This window comes from Myotis nattereri, assembly GCF_964212035.1.
Source record: "Myotis nattereri genome assembly, chromosome: 14".
Taxonomy (NCBI): Eukaryota; Metazoa; Chordata; class Mammalia; order Chiroptera; family Vespertilionidae; genus Myotis; species Myotis nattereri.
This window is the reverse complement of record NC_138089.1, coordinates 51,800,343-51,817,969: the sequence shown is the minus strand read 5'-3', so window position 1 is coordinate 51,817,969 and position 17,627 is coordinate 51,800,343. Positions and strand designations below refer to the sequence as shown.

Here is a 17,627-nt window from a genome sequence, read left to right as displayed (position 1 = left end):
ATATACACAGTTGTGAGGAGTTAACCAAAATTTTGAAAATGCTTTCAACACACACACACACACACACACACACACACACACACACACACTCTTTACAAATAAAAATATCAGGCTCTGAAATGTGGTAATTATTTTTAATGTTTGAACTAACAATGTTTATCAGAGATGTATATAGAGGGAAACACAGTATTATGCTTGCAAAATACAACTCAATTTTGTGAAAACCATGAAAATGAGAGTTTGCTCTTGAAAAAGGAAAATTTGTTTCCTGACATCATCAAAGAAAAATGTGAAGGATCTGATATGAAAGGAACAAAAACGTACAAATCCTACTACCTCATTCCTCAGAACTGTATAAACACTTCCAAAATTTCCCTTCATCTATTAATTTTTCCCTAAAGCAGCCAGCCCACACAGACTTGGGGGCATACACATGTCAGATTATTTCATCAAGATATGGGAACACATATTTTTGGCAGGAAGGTCCTAAATGTGCAGGGAAAGACTGCCTGTGAAATAATTCAGAGTGATGCATTTAGTCAGAACCCCCTTGCAATAACAAAATGTTAGCATCATCTATAATAATAAAAGTGTAATATGCTAATTAGACCAGACAGCTGAACGGCCTTCCAGATGTCATTCTGGACGAAGCCGCAGTGGCAGGGGCTGAGGCAGGCAGGCGAGCAGTTAGGGGCGATCAGGCAGGCAGGCAGGTGGTTAGGGGCGATCGGGCAGCCAGGCGAGTGGTTAGCGGCGATAAGGCAGGCAGGCAGAGGGGTTGGGGCAATAAGGCAGGCGGGTAGAGGTGGTTAGGGGTGATCAGGCAGGCAGGCAGAGGCGGTTAGGGGAGATCAGGCAGGCAGGTGAGTGGTTAGCGGCGATCAGGCAGGCAGGTAGAGTGGTTGGGGTGATCAGGCAGGCAGGCAGAGTGGTTAGGACCCCTGAGGGATCCCAGATTGTGAGAGGGTGCAGGCCAGGCTGAGGGACCCCCTCCCCCACCCCGTGCACGAATTTTGTGCTCTGGGCCTCTAGTACTTTATAACACTGTTCGGAATGTTCAAAAGACACATGACAGTATAAACTCTTAAAACAAGTGGAATAGTTTTTATGGTGCCAAATAGAAAGCAAGTATCCTATAAAGGGAGAAGTAAAACACAGAGAAGTTCCAAAATTGCCTCATGTATAGTCTATGTAAAAGTATATTTTGTAATAAAATTCTAAAAGCAACATAAAAATCTGCTTGGCTGGACACTTTGCTTATATTACCCTCTTAAATAAATACTAAAGTACAGCAACATGGTGTGAAGGGAATTAGGGCCAGAAGATCTGAGTTCAAATTTTAGTTCTTCCATCTACTAGTTTTGTTAACTTAGGCAAGTCACAATCTCTCTGAATCTCAATGTCTTTGTTACTAAAATGGGTATAGTAACCCCCATATCTGAAGGTTGGTCCAGTACTGAAAGGGATATTTAAGTGCTTTCACAATGTTGTGCAAATCACAGGTACTCAAGAAGTGTGAGCTCCCTCCCAGATTTCCCAGGAGACACAACAAAATATTTCTCGGTTAGTTTGGTCTGAGCCAAAACAAGTGGTTAGAATAAAATAAAAAGGGCAAGAGAGTTTCATTGTAATATTATGCAAACAATCTTTGGATTAATTATGCAGTTATATAAACTGATATTTAATAAACATTGAGACCCATCATTGTGGCTCAGTGGTTAAGCATCACCCTATGAACCAGGAGGTCACGGTTGGATTCCAGTCAGGGCACTTGTCCGGGTTGCAGGCTTGGTCCCCAGTAGGGGGCGTGCAAGAGGCAGCTGATCAATGATTCTCTCATCATTGATGTTTCTATCTCTCCTCCTCTCCTTTCCTCTGAAATCAATAAAAATATGTAATTTAAAATTATATTAAAAAAAGAAAAAAATCGCCGTAACTGGTTTGGCTCAGTGGATAGAGTGTCGGCCTGCGGACTGAAGGGTCCCAGGTTCGATTCCAGTCAAGGGCATATACCTTGGTTGCGGGCACATCCCCAGTAGGGGGTGTGCAGGAGGCAGCTGATCGATGTTTCTCTCTCATCGATGTTTCTAACTCTCTATCCCTCTTCCTTCCTCTCTGTAAAAAAAATCAATAAAATATATTTCTTTTAAAAAAAGAAAAAAATCATTGAGTTTATTGATATTATTCAGGTAATGCATTATTACCTGAATAGGTGCTCTTTCTTGCAAATCAGCTTTTAATTTTGTCTTTTAACTGATTCAGCAAAATATGTCATTCATCCTTTATTCAGAGCATAAAACAGTATGCTCTTTTGGCAAGATTAATCTCCTCTTGATCCCAGGTAAAAGTTATTTTGCTCACAGATCTGAGAAAAAGTGACACGGAAAGAAAAACCGTGAAAGGTTAATGAAATTGTCTTTCAAGGCCGAGGGTATCATGCAATGAAGCATGTGTTGAGGTCTCACTGTCTGCAGACCAAAGTTCCCTACTTCATGCCTTGAACCTCTCCTATCAATGATGTAGTCCAAACCCCCATGAAATCTACAGGGCGAGCAGGCCTCCTGAAACTACAGAAGCACAGAAACAGCCCCTAGAAGGCTTTGGGGACAGGTTCTTACCATAGAATCCGTGGGCTTTTATCCAGGGGGTTCTAGAACCAACCCTGTAGGTAAAGCTGTGTCTACGTGTATTTCCTTCTTTTTCTCAGGAGGCTGCTCAACTGCCACTTCCCTCTAGTGGTCTCGTCCAGCCATTCTATCCTGCCAAAGGGTACATAATCTCTCTCATCACTGTTGTGTCATTTCCTGCAGAGCCTTACACAATCTGCCATTACCTTGCTTGCTTGTTTAAATCGGTCTACCACCCAGAGAGCAGGGTCCTGGTCTTCCTCCAGTGCCTTGGACCTTGTGGGTCTGCAGAGGTGCTTCTGCAATGAATGACAGGTCCGTGTCTAGCAGGTATCTAACGGACTCTGTGTGCATTCCTCCTCCCCACTCCCCACCAGTCTTCTCGGGAAACGATTTTTAAAATCACGCGTTTTCATTTTGGTCATCGGGCTGCTAGCATTTCAACCGCACCCACTCACCCTCTCACCCCCGTTTCCTACAGTCGGAACTGCCACCCCGGCCCACTTACCCATGCCCATGAGGGCGGACAGTATAGAGGCGACCAGGACAGGTGCAGCCTTGAACAGAGGCGCGCATCCATTCACATCCCGGGCCCTGGTCGAGGACCCGGAGGAGCCACCTCTAGGCCGCCCGGGCCTCCGCCTACCGGCCGTCGCACTCCGCCCCCTCCGTCCGGCGGGGTCCCCGCATCTCGCGAGGTGGGGCGGGGTGGCCGGAGCCTCGCCCCCCCCCCCCCCCGCGGCGGCGCGCCGCTTGTCGCGGTGCAGCCGGGCGCACACGGCTCGGCCGGGATCAAGCCCAGCCATCGCGCGCGCGGCCGCGGCCACAACTACTTCCGGGTGAGCGGGTCGCCGACCCCGTGGCCCCGCCCCTCCGCCGCCTCCGCCTGCCGCTCGGGCTGCGGCTCCTCCCGGGGGCTGGTTCCCGCTGCCTGAGCCGCGGCGCCCCGGGGACACCGGCGTGACTGGCTGACCGGCCGCCGGCACCTGGAGCTGCCGTGTCCAGCCCGGCCCGCCTGGCCGGGGACCTGGGACCGAGGCCGCCCTCCGCGCCCCTCGCCCTTTGCTCCCCGCTCTTCGCCCCGGCGGGCTCCCGGCGGGCGGGCCGCGCTCCGGCCCTTCCCGGGCGGCGCCGCCGCAGCCGCTGCCCGCGTCCAGGGACAGGTAAGGGCTGCTCTTCCCCGCTGTCCGGGGGAGAGCGGGGACCGGGGCCCCCATTCCCGGCCTCTGCAGCCCGGGGTCCGCGCCGCCGCTGACCCCTGCTGGGGGCCGGGCTCCGCTGGAGCTGGCCGCGTCCCCGGGCGGGCTCCGGGGTCAGGGTCGCCCTCCGCCTCCCGCGGTGCCCGGCTTCTCGTCTGATGCCGAACGCGCACCCGGCGTCCTCGCGGGGGAAGGTGTTGCTCGCCTTGTAGCTGCCGAGCGGGCTGCTGTCCCTCTGTCCCGGGTGCCCGTGGCGCCTTCCCCTCCTTCCCGGACGCGGCACTCTCGGGTCTGTCCCAGCCGGTCTACCCGGGGAACGGTGTCGGGCCGGTGGAGGGCGTAGCATTTTTTTTTTTTTCTTCCTCCTTGACCCGAACTGAAGTGCAGGCATAACTGGCGCTGGCTAGGAGCGTCAGGCTTCATGCTTGACTAATAGGGGGTGTTATGCACACCCGGATTGTTAAGTTATATAGTCCAGCCAGGCCTGCTTCTCCTGCCTGGGAAGATCCTGTGGGAAGCAGGAAGACCTACGGAAACCCACCTTGTTTCCTTTATTATGGGGGGCAGAGCTGGATGAGCGGGGTGAGCGGGGGAAGCGGAAAAGTTCAGGGGTTTGCTCTACTTTTTTCACTGCGGGAGATACAAATAGTCAGGCTGCTGCGATATGGCGAGGGAAATATTTTTATCCTACACTTTAATTTGTAGCTCGTTTTCTTTGCGTTTCCATTTAATGACTCAGCATTTCTGCCATAAATAGGAAAAAAAAAAACAAACACCTGTCGAGTAGGTTAATTGACTCAAAGGTGTGTGAGGATAACAGAGTGACCATTCCTTTTTTTAATCCACGAAAGGAAGAGAGTGTGGATACAGTGATGGCATCTGAGAGGGAGAGGCAGAGGCAGGGGATGGATGGCTGATTTTCTTAATGTTTAAAATAACATTTTTTCAAGATAACATTTTATTTTGGGGATAAATCTGTTTTTGGAGGAGGCACAGTGTTGCAGATAAGAGTTGGCCGGGATTGGAGGCTTGCTGTGGTTTGACAGTCTTGCAGAATTAACCCTGTTTTACCAACATCATGTTCTGTTTAGCAAATACAGAAGATGATGATCTAGTATTCTAGGGATGTAGAATAAGAATTTTGGAAAGGGTGATTCATATAGGAAGTTAGGTCACTACTTGGTGAATCATTGATTTGGATCTTAAAATTGGAGTAGAGGAAAGCTAGGCATTTGTTGCTGCCTGTTTTATTAGGTGCCTTCACTCATTTTATAGAAAGTGTTGTATCACACTTGGTTAAGTTTGTAGCTGGATATTTATTGTCATGAAGTGTGGTAAGGAAATAAAAATTGAACTTTTGCAGAATGTTTGGGTGTCGAATTGTTAGTTCCTAGGTGGATTGTTGTGATTTTTACCCATATTTTGCCCAATGTGGAAGATAAATGAAGGGCTCCAGAAACAACTTCAGTGAAAAGGAGAGCTACCATCCCTTAAGGTAGGGACAAGTTCACTGAAAGAACCTGCAGTATACGAAATAGTCTTGAGTGAAAGGTTTCACCCATTTTGCCACTCTATCTTTAAAAATGTGGAATGAGCCGAAACCGGTTTGGTTCAGTGGATGGAGCGTAGGCCTGCGGACTGAAAGGTCCCAGGTTCGATTCCGGTCAAGGGCATGTACCTGGGTTGCGGGCATATCCCCAGTAGGAGATGTGCAGGGAGCAACTGATCGATGTTTCTCTCTCATCGATGTTTCTAACTCTATCTCTCTCCCTTCCTCTCTGTAAAAAATCAATAAAATATATTTTTAAAAAAATGTGGAATGAGACTATATCTAGTGACTTCTTTACTTAAGTTCTGGTGTAGAAGAAAGTGTGTACTGAAGCTGTCATTTATTATTGGAATGAATTCATTTAAAACTAGAAATAACTTTTTTATGCTGAAATGTAACTTGATCCTTTTGGCTTTTAAAATGTTTAGCAAAATAACTTTGAATCACAGAGTTCTTGATACTCTTAGACTGTTTTCCTTTTCTTCTTTCTGGAATTCAGCTTATTTTACCTTGATTCTCATTTATAAAGAACTTCAGTTATCTGTGATAAAGTAATGGTAAGTTTACCCTGTTGGTCTTGCTTACCAAATTCCTTTAATTCTTTGACTAAATTTTGGCATCTTGTTTCCTAGATTATTGATTCTTAATTCAGAATGTTCCCTAATGCTGCTTTTGGTTTTTGTCCAGCCAATAGTGACATAAGAGTTTCAGTTCCCCGTGATCAGAGATCCCCTTTTGGAAAATCCCCCGTGGAAACCACCGTCACCATGCTGATGGTCTGTACAGGTATATACTGAAGAGAAGCCTCCTTAGGTCAGGATTTAAGCATCTCTGCAATGAAAGAAAAAGTGATAGGGAGAATATATTTGACAAAGTAGATTCTTTATCTCTGAAAACAAAAACAAAAACAGATCTTTACTAGAAATGAGAGGGAGGGAGCAGTTTATTGCAAAGCTCTTTATGAACTGGTTACCCTGCTCTTGGCGTAAAAAGGAACAGAATTGATGATGGATAGAAAAAATATCTCCCTGCAGTGTGCTGGGAATGTTGATGAGGGTCACTTAGGAGGAAATAAATTCTTCTGTCCGCACCATAAGATCACTGCACCTACAAAAGGCCCTTTCATAACCTTTTCCTTTTAGATAGTTGCTTTCTCTCTGGAGACTCTGAATGGAGAGATGGTCCTTTAAACAGAAAAACATACTACTGTGTCCAGTTTGCAAATAACGAGTAGACTTTATGACCATCATTTCAGAACTCTTAAACTTCAGAAGGAAGAAATTATGCAAATTTACCCTGTGAGTAAAATAACTGTCCATTTCCTCCATTTTCCCCTTTAAGATGATAGATAGGACACCTGTGGAAATAATTAAAATATTTTTTTAAAATTTATTGATTTTAGAGAGAAAGAAGAAGGGGGACAAAAAGGGGAGGAACATCAATTTGTTGTTCCACCCATTTATGTAGTCATTGGTTGTTTCTTGTATGTGCCCTGACTGGGGATCGAACCCGAAACCTTGGCATATCCAGATGATGCTCTAACCAACTGAGCTACCTGAGCAGGGCAAAATGATTTTGTGTGTGTGTTGCCCATTGCACTTTTAAAACTTATTGGCCTATAATAAATTGGGCCAGAGTTAAAAGGAATCAAACAATGGGCTAAAAACTGGGCTTATCATGTTATACTTTTTCATTTGTTCTATTATTTCTTTATTTTGGTGGGAGACAGAATTCTATTTCTTTTAAAAAATTAAAAAAATATATCTGTATTGATTTCAGAGAGGGAGAAGAAGAGATAGAAACATCAGTGATGAAACAGAATCATTAATCGGCTGCCTACTGCACACCCCTTACTGGGGATTAACGCTGGCATGTGCCCTGACTGGGAACCGTGATCTCCTGGTTCATAGGTTGATGCTCAACCACTGAGCAACACTGGCCAGGTTATTGTATTTCTTGAAGAAACTCTGAGATTTGTTGCATATGCATGCTTTTGTTTTGGTCTAGTGGTAGGGACAGCAGTAGATAAGAGTAGAAGTGGTTAAGAAGAGGGAAAAAATGGCATACATGGAAGGAGAATGCTCACATTATGGATTCAGTAGATTTTTGTAGGACATTTTAAAATTGATAGCCGAAACCGGTTTGGCTCAGTGGATAGAGCGGACTGAAAGGTCCCAGGTTCGATTCCGGTCAAGGGCTTGTACCTGGGTTGCGGGCACATCCCCGGTGGGGGATGTGCAGGAGGCAGCTGGTCGATGTTTCTCTCTCATCGATGTTTCTGACTATCCCTCTCCCTTCCTCTCTGTAAAAAAATCAATAAAATATATTTTTAAAAAAATATTTAAAAAAAAATAAAAAAATAAAATTGATAAAACATTTAAAAAGAAAACGTTATATAGTGAAAAGGGAAACTCCTTTCTATGCTAAACTTTTCTCACTCCCCCACCCTCTAATCCAGCTGTGGGCAAACTACGGCCGCTGGCCGGATGCTGGCCGGATCCTGCCGTTTGAAATGAATATAACTAAAAAAAAAAAAAAAGACCGTACCCTTTTATGTAATGATGTTTACTTTGAATTTATATTAGTTCACACAAACACTCCATCCATGCTTTTGTTCCGGCCCTCCGGTCCAGTTTAAGAACCCATTGTGGCCCTTGAGTCAAAAAGTTTGCCCACCCCTGCTCTAATCCGAGCAACCACTGTTAATGGTTTCCTGTGTACCCTTCTCCAAATTTTCTTTTACATATGTAATCACATATGTTTAGGAGAAATGTCCTATTCCTTTCATTCTTACCCTTGATATGCTTTAGAGCTCTTTCTATATTAGTATATAAGTCCATCTGATTTTTAAAAACTTTTTAATTGAATTTATTGTGGTGACATTGACTAATAAAATTGTATATAAGTTTCGGGTGTACAATTCTATAATGCAACATCTGTACATTGTATTGTGTGTTCACTACTCTAATTCAAGTCTCCTTCCTTCACCATTTATCCCTCCTATATCCTCTTCTACTCCTGATGAACCACTTTCCCATCTGATTTTTTAAAAAGACTGGATGTCCTGCCTAATGTAGATGAACCATAATTTATTCATTTTTCATGATTTATTTTGCCATTTTTTATTAATAGGCATTTAGATTGTTTGTAGTTTTATACAAATGCTGCTATAGTGAACAACTCATTTATTAGTCTTTGTACTAGTCCATGAGTATGTGTATGGAATGTATTTCTGAAAGTGTGATTGCAGTATTGTGAAATCTAAAAATTTATTTCAATCTTATGTTTGGCTTTATTTTATAATAGAAGTTAACTTATTTCTTAACCTTGCAGAAGGAGAAAGGAGCTCTTAATTACTTGTATTACTTATTCTTCTTTCCATTTAAAAAAATACTGCAACTGTATTTTATAAGACAATTTAAAACATTTTAGAGTAACAGGTAGTTAATTTTATTTGTCGGGGTCAGGATAAATATACTGTAGCTTAAGGACTGGTACTGTTATGGACAAATCACTTCATTTATAATTGGTAATAGTTAAATGAATACCTTTTGTAGTAGGTTGATTGTTTTAGAACTTTATGACCAATATCGATTAAAAACATTGTATATCGTTTAACTTCTTGCCCTGCTGAAGTCTGCTACTATGTTATTAGTCATGAGGGAAATAAATAACCCAAGTCTCTTTTTCCTTTATCTTCTTCATCCCAGTCTATTCATAATAAAATAAACCTCTGTGGAGTTTGAGATCTAAAAATCCTTTTGCAAACCAGAGTGCTATTGATGGGTTAATTTCCCAAGGCAGGAGGTAGGCACAGATTCAGTCTTTACTTTGCAGAGTGTGGTGAGCAGGATAAAGGAGGTTTAAAATTTTTAATTTCTATCTTACGGAGCTCACTCATGACTAGAGGAGATTCAGGAATCTTTGCCCTTTTAACATGAGAAAGACTAGAGAAAAATAAGTGCTACGGGGCTAATGTGTTACGATGAAGCTGGAACTTGTGAGTGGCAGTTTCCCTGGCTGGTGCCCAGGGTCTATTTTGAGGCCTTGTCAAAGCTTGCCTGACAGAACCTACCACATAACTGTAATCTGTCCTGGTCCTGCTGTGAATCCGGAAGGCCTGCGGTTTAGGGAAAGTGGCATCCACAGAAGAGGGAGCCTGTAAAGGACATTTGCCTTCAGAAGATTAAGGCTACATTTTGGGGTGAAAATCTGCTTAGCATGCATACCCTAGGATCCAGTGTTTTGTCTTCCTTTTTAAGGGAAAGAGCATGATCAAGGAAAACTAATGAGGAAAGTGTTTTAGGAAAATGTGCACACACAAGAGCACAGGACTGTATCAGTATTGATATTACATTCTGTTTCTGAGAGTGTTTGCCAAGAATCAGCCACATGTTTTACAACAGGGGAAAAGCATTACTATTACTGGCATAGGGAGGCCATGCCCCTAGTTGAAATAGTTTAATTGAGAGACCTTCACACTTGTCATTGGGATCAAAAGGATGAGTTGTTTTGCAGGATTATTTTGAGTTCATACAGAGATTAGCTTCTGCCCAAATTCTCATTCTCTTCTTCCCATAGAGCTGTTAACAGTGCAATATCATGAAGTTATCTCTTTAAACTCTTGGTTATTATCAGATGGTAGCTCCCAGCATAGCTGCCTGTACCATGTGCTTCTCATAAAAACCTTGGTGTTTCCTATACTTAGACAATGAAGCACTCGAGTTTAAAGTTCTTTAACTGATCTCACTTGTTAGACTAGAAAGCTGTAAAAGAGCTTAGGGCTCCACCCTTTGGACCAAGGTTCATGTCATCATTTTTAATTGTAACCTGTATTGCAGTAAAGATTGTTTAAGGAGTTTGGCATATAGACTTAATTTACAGATGCAAAGCCTGTGTCCTGTACTTTAGGTTAGGTTGTGACTTCAGGAAATTAGTTTTTTCTTGCCCTTGGAAATTTGGTTGGTAGCATTTGATGATGAAGATGTTTTTAGTATTCAGTGTGAGAAGAAAAAAATAAACTGCAGTGTTTTTGGTTTTTACGCTTCTCTATTCCTATTACCTGATTTATTCCTGTTATCTTCCTTCCCTGTTTCAGCCTTTTACTCCCTCCTCCCTTCCCCCCCCAAAAAAAGTGAGGTTAGAGCAGAGCAGAGGTGAGATGGTGGAAAAGAGGTTGGGAAAGCCTCAGAGTACAAGCTTTACTTGTACAAAGCATGCATATGAGCATGTTTTGATTTTCAGAAGTGGGATATTAAAACCTTTTTAAAAGAATCATAGTTCATCTTTTCCATTGTTTTCACTTTGAACTCTCTATATCTTGGTTTTCCTTCATTATGAACACCAACATTTTAACTAGTTGGTTTTTTTTTTCTTCACACAAGGACATGTTCATTGACTTTTTTTTTTTTTTTTAAATATATTTTATTGATTTTTTACAGAGAGGAAGGGAGAGAGACAGAGAGCTAGAAACATCGATGAGAGAGACATCGATCAGCTGCCTCCTGCACATCTCCTACTGGGGATGTGCCCGCAACCCAGGTACATGCCCTTGACCGGAATCGAACCTGGGACCTTTCAATCCGCAGGCCGACGCTCTATCCACTGAGCCAAACCGGTTTCGGCTGTTCATTGACTTTTAAGGGAGGGGAGGGAGAGAGAGAGAGAGAGAGATATCAATTGGTTGCTTCTCCTACACGCCCCAAATGGGATCAAACCCACAAATCCTAGGTATGTGCCCTGACCAGGAATTGAACCTGAGACCTTTTGATGTATAGGACAACACTCCAACCAACAGAGCCACACAGGCCAGGGCTTAACAACTTTTGCTATAAAATATACCTACTGCTTTAGGAAACAAATTAAATTTTTTTAAAGTGTGTTTTTATTGATTTTTAGAGAGAGAGAAAGGGATAGGGAAAGAGAGGAAGAGAGAGGGAGGGAGAGAAATATCTGTGAGAGCGTTGCCTCCTGCATACCCCCTACTGGGGATTGAGCCTGCAACCTGGGCATGTGCCCTGACTTGCAATTGAATTGGTGACCTCTTAGTGCATGGGTGGATGCTCAACCCCTGAGCCACATAGGCTGGGCAACAAGTTTAATTTTTAAGTTACTTGTTCTGATCGCTTCGTTATTCTTTCAACACCCCCCACTTTTTTAAGTGGAAACATTTTACCAGCTAGGAGCAATCTTTTGGCTCTCTGTTTTCTAAGTTAAAGAAATAGTACAGTATACTGTATGCAGAGGATTAGGATGTTTAAATATTTATTTTCCTGTTAAATGGTTTAAATCATTAATAATAACAAACACTACAGTTAGTAAGCATACATGTTGTTGCTTTAAAAAAAATATTCAGTTAAGTGACCCAAGGATTATAAGACTAAAGAAAGAAATGGGGGGGTGGTGGTTGGGGGGATCAGTTTTGGAGTAGATGTTTCTTCTCCTGTCATGGATATTACTATATCTAAGTGGACCGTCAAGGAAATGAGATAGTCACTGTTAACCTCTGTTACCAAACTCACCTTTTGTTACCCATTCCAAGTTGTTTTTTTCCCTAAATTGTGGTAAAATATACATGACAAAATTTACCATTTAAGCCATTGTTTAAAAGTATTTTTTTTTTTTTGTTGATTCAGAGAGGAAGGGAGAGGGAGAGAGAGATAGAAACATCAGTGATGAGAGAGAATCATTGATTGGCTGCCTCTTGTACACCCCACACTGGGGATCAATCCCGTAACCTGGTCATGTGCTCTGACTGGAGATCTAACTGACGTCCTGGTTCATAGGTTGATGCTCAACCACTGAGCCATGATGGCCAGGCATTTTCTCTTTATTCTTATAAAAAGGAACCAAGTGTTGGTATTAGGACTTTTATGAGTAGAAGTAAGTGCAACTTAAAGGGAACTCATTGCATATATCGCTGGATTGGAGTGGCACTTGGATTAGCTACTCTCACAGCTGTGCTGTTTGTTAGCTCTGCTCTTCTCTGCAATCATTCCCCATGAACATTATACTTATATTGCATTATGTCTCCTTGTTGCCTTCTGGTATCTTGCCTACCATTCAGGATATTTGTTTGCCCTTTCTATCTAAGGAAGGTTTAAGCTACACAAAGCTGACCGACAAGCATGGCTCCAAAGAGGGAAAACGTTGACATCTTCCTCTCTCATGTAAAAACTAGAGGCCTGGTGCACAACATTCGCAGTCCAGGACCCCTCGGTAGACATCCCTCTCGCAGTCCAGAGCTCTTGCAGTCTGGGACTCCTCGCTCCTTACCGGCTTCTGGCTGAGCAGTGCTCCCACTGTGGGAGCACACTGACCATCAGGAGGCAGCTCCTGCATCTGCCCCCTGGTGATCAGTGTGTGTCATAGCGACCAGTTGTTCCACTATTTGGTCGATTTGCATATTAGGGTTTTATTATATAGGATTCCTTTCTCATATAAAAATATCTCATGTTGCTATTATTTTTTTTTTTCCAGTGAGTGAGCTACAGGGGGTGGAAGGAATCATAGAGGCCTTCAGGGAAACCTGAAAATTTCAAATAATTTTTCCCTGATAATAAAAACTTGTAGACTTAAAAATTGATGTGTTTTTTCCCAGAACTTTGAGGACATTAGTGGTTGCTTTTTTGTTCTAATTTGACCTTTTGATTTGAGTCAGATTTTTAATTTTAAAGGTTAATTCAATGTTTATTCTGCTTAAAATTAGCAATGTGTTTTTCATTTACTTTGAATTTCATTATGTCTCTAAGAGTGATGGTTAATGTTAAATCTCGTAGAAAATTATGGTTTTACCAGAAATGACCAACATTAGTTTTTAGTCCTACTTTGTTTATTGAAAACCAAAAAATATTGTGGAATGAAATTAAGAAAATATTTTTTATTGCAGTTCTCAGTTCCTGTGACTCTTGTTTACTTAGTTGTCTACCTTCTCATCCAGTCAGTTTTCCCTCCAACATAAAAATTTTCAAACACACAGGAAAGTTGAAAGAGTTCTGTGAACATGCATGTACCTGCTATCTGGATTCCACTATAATGTTTTATTGTACTTTATCACCTATCTATACTCTATATTCATTCCTCTTATCCATTATTTCTACTTTTTTGGATGCATTTCAAAATAAGTAGCAGATATCAGTACACTTCAACCCTAAATATTTCAGTATGTGCATCATTGACTAGAGTTCAAGATTTGCTTTGAGGTCTTTTTCTTTTGGAGTAAAAAAATTGTATAGACTGGCTAGGTAGTTCATTTACACCAAGTCCCGATACACCAAGGTTGCAGGTACGATCACCAGTCAAGGCACAACCAATGAATGCATAAATAAGTGGAACAACAAATTGATGTTTCTCTCTTTCTCTCTCAAATAAATAAATAAATAAATAAATATTTTAAAAATTACATAGAAAGGTATGCATAGATCTTAAGTGTACCATTTAATGACTTCTATCTTCTATTTTCTTCTAAGTCAAGTGTTCAAATAAGGCTATTAATAACACCCATTATAAGGTCACAGTCCCAAAACCTGTGTATTCATTTAGATTTTCAAAAATAGACTGAAGACCACAAAGTACCTTAAACATTTTTAAATTTCATTATGTAAATATACTGAATAGTATAATGATTATACTATAGGCATTTTTATTTTTTTAAGGCATTTTTATTTTTTCCAGATTGTTCCATGCTTTAGCAAAATTTCTTACCATGGCTAATGATATCATCTAATGCATGGTGTAGGAAATAACGTGAAGATATTTTTGGTTAGTTAAAAATATGAAATTGTAAAGAAAGGCAAGGATTGCCTTTTATCAGCTTCATAAACTAAATATGTAAAAGAGGTAGTTAATTCAAGATACTTTAAACAATTATGGTGCTTTATAAGTTTATTAAGTGATTGCACTTAATGCCTTTGAGCCTCACATTAACCATGTTAAATAGTGGGACAGTTGTTTATGCTCTACAGATGAAGAAACCAAGGCTCAGGCAGTAGGAAGGACAGTGCAGCAGTTGCTTGTGCAATCAGATGAACTCACGCCCTCTCACTTGAAATCCCGTTCAGTGGGAACAACTGCAGTCACACTGCCTTTAGTTCAGGTGCCATCCCAGATACCGTGAATTGCTTATGAATAACTACCAAGTGTTTCATTGTGCAGACCAGAGTTATCTGTAATGACAACTCTGATGCAGAGTTGTTACCATGCCAGTGTTTTGAGTTTTCCATGATGAAATGCTTAGATATGAGGGAACTGCAACTATCAGTATCCAGACAGAACTAAGTGTGCTGTATTTAGAATGTGACATACTGACATTACATACACATTCTGTTCTCACAAAAGGGAACAATCTCATGATTGAAGTGCCACTTAATGTGGCAAAACGCCTGTTTTTCAGAAATGTGTTATGTGAGAAGATCATTGGGGAAGAGAAAGCCTTCCTGATGTATCTATTTTGGAAGGTTTATATTCCACAGCATTCTGAAGGTACTTCCCTTCTTTACCTTAGATCAGTGGTTCTCAACCCTCTGGCCCTTTAAATACAGTTCCTCATGTTGTGACCCAGCCATAAAATTATCTTCATTGCTACATAACTATAATTTTGCTACTGTTATGAATCATAATGTAAATATCTGATATGCAGGATGGTCTTAGGCGACCCCTGTGAAAGGGTCATTCGACCGCCAAAGGGCTCGCGACCCACAGGTTGAGAACCGCTGCCTTAGATAGACCAATACGTAATGACAAAACCATCTGGAAAAAATCAGCTTGACATTGTCTGGGTAAAGGACTGGACAAAATGCAGGCCTTTTGTTTTTGTTGGTGTAAAGGTTTAGCTATTGGTCATTGAGAGCTTGTTTGGAGGTTCTAGCAGGGGAGCGCAGCTACTCGTATACCCTTGACCGAAGACTGGTCCTCTCCTCGAGGGGAAGGTCGTCCTCTTCGACCGAGCGCGCAGCTTCGGGAGGGACGCACATGGATCGGTGAGGGAGGAGGAGGACACCCGCCTAGCCAGCCAGATCAGCCGAGTCAACCCTGGCGATCAATGGGGTGACAGATGTCGCAGCCAGATTGCCCTCACATCCCAAGGTTTAGCTCTTGGTGTAGTCGATACCACTAAGGAAAAACTGGGAGAGAGTAACATGGCTCCTCAGGAAAGTGTCCTTTGGGATAGAAACTTACTGAAAGTCCTTTTAGGATAAGAAACAGAAATAATATATTTGAGTCTTTATCCTTATTTTTATCATTTTGTTGAAAAGCAGTTTTCCATTGCCTATGCCAGAAATATTTCTTCTAAGGTTTTCTCCTATCACTGATATAGAATGTTCTGGAGTTATTAGAAGATAGATTGCATAGGAGCTGAACACCTTTAAGGATGCCTGCCTACAGAGTACAAATAATATAATTCTTCAAAAGCACTCGATTGTTTTAATTTTATATTTTATTGATTTCAAAGAGGAAGGGAGGGGGAGAGAGATACAGAGACATCAATGATGAGAGAGAATCATTGATCCACTGCATCCTGCATGCCCCACCCTGGGGATCAAGCCTCAACCCTGACCGTGCCTGGGAATCGAACCATGACCTCCTGGTTTATAAGTCAACCATGGAGCCACACCGGCTCGAAGCACTGGATTATTTTATTAAATTGGTAATGGTTGGTCTGCCTCTTGTGCAGTTGAAAAAGGTGATAAGACCTGGCCAATCACATAAAAACCTAGATACCCTCTGTAGGTAGGACAAGGAAGACAGGCAAGAACTTATTCCCATTTCCTGTTTATCCTCTTCCGCTGTCCCTTCCTTTTGTCATCTTACTCTCCAAACTGGTTAGCCTGAAGCTTGTTGAAACAGTTTTGGCCGAAGCCGGTTTGGCTCAGTGGATAGAGCGTCGGCCTGCGGACTGAGAGGTCCCGGGTTCGATTCCGGTCAAGGGCATGTACCTGGGTTGCGGGCACATCCCCGGTGGGAGATGTGCAGGAGGCAGCTGATCGATGTTTCTCTCTCATCGATGTTTCTAACTCTCTATCTCTCTCCATTCCTCTCTGTAAAAAACCAATAAAATATATTAAAAAAAAAAAAAAAAAAAAAAAAGAAACAGTTTTGTTTTGAGGCATTTGTAAGAAAAGATAATTTAAAATTTTTTATTGATTCTTTTAGAGTTAGAGAGAGAGAGAGAGAGAGAGAGAGAGACATTTGTTCCACTTATTTATGTATTCATTGGTTGATTCTTGTATTTTCCCTGACCTGTGATCGAACCTGAAACCTTGGCATGTCAGGACATTGCTCTAAACAACTGAGCTACCTGGCCAGGGCCAAGGTAATTCTTTATGTAAATCTGTGTGCTAGGCATATCCTGGCAGGTCTAAAGTCTATGGCAGTACTAGTTAAGAAAGAAGCAAAATGGATTCTGGGGAAAGAGAAGAAAAAAGTGTATTCAAAAGTGTACCATTATCATTGGCTTCAGGTAGTATGCCTCAGCTGTATAGTATATTGTGCCTAATTTGGTTGTGATCCACTTTGAGGCCAATTTATTCTTTGAGCCTTGGATTTGAATGTTTTAATTTTTAAAAATGCATGTATCTTTCTCCAGTGCTATTGAAATTTTAGAGAATCAAGAAAAAGCAAAAAAAAAAAGCATCCGTAATCCTATCCTCCTAATGAAACTACTGTTGCATATACTTTCAGCAACATCTTTTTTCTTCTGTAATTATTTTTGTGTGTCTAGAATTAGAAAATGCCTACGTTTTTGTCTCATGCTTCTGTGAAATGTCTTTCAGTGTGTCCTTGAAAGCTGGCTGAAGGACAATAATTGGATGATACCCAGTAGTATGTTAGCTAAATTGTCATTCTAGTCTGAAAAGGAACTTTGTATTGCCTGCTGCTTTTTTTTCTCAGTAGGTGATTAATATTTGTGCACCATTACTATTAAGTAAGCTATGAACGATCTTTTTTTTTTAAAAAAAATATTTTATTGATTTTTTTACAGAGAGGAAGGGAGAGAGATAGAGAGTTAGAAACATCGATGAGAAAGAAACATCGATCAGCTGCCTCCTGCACATCTCCTACTGGGGATGTGCCCGCAACCCAGGTACATGCCCTTGACCGGAATCGAACCTGGGACCTTTCAGTCCGCAGGCTGACGCTCTATCCACTGAGCCAAACCGGTTTCGGCTGAACGATCTTTAAAATTATGCTAAGGATGAAGAGGATGGGAGACTAATGAGAAAGTTGTGTTTTTCAGAAATTCTCCTGATTAGT

General features: G+C 41.8%; 1 protein-coding gene across 5 annotated transcripts in view; it reads left to right on the top strand.

Moving 5' to 3' along the window:
* Positions 1–3,515: 3,515 nt before the first annotated feature.
* The window catches only part of LRRFIP2 (LRR binding FLII interacting protein 2), a 101,420-nt gene continuing 87,308 nt past the window's right edge, over positions 3,516–17,627 (top strand). For all 5 annotated transcript variants that reach the window (XM_081106479.1, XM_081106477.1, XM_081106476.1 and 2 more), the window contains exon 1: positions 3,516–3,790. The gene's annotated coding sequence lies outside the window, so the exon portion shown is untranslated. The remainder of the gene's footprint in view (positions 3,791–17,627) is intronic.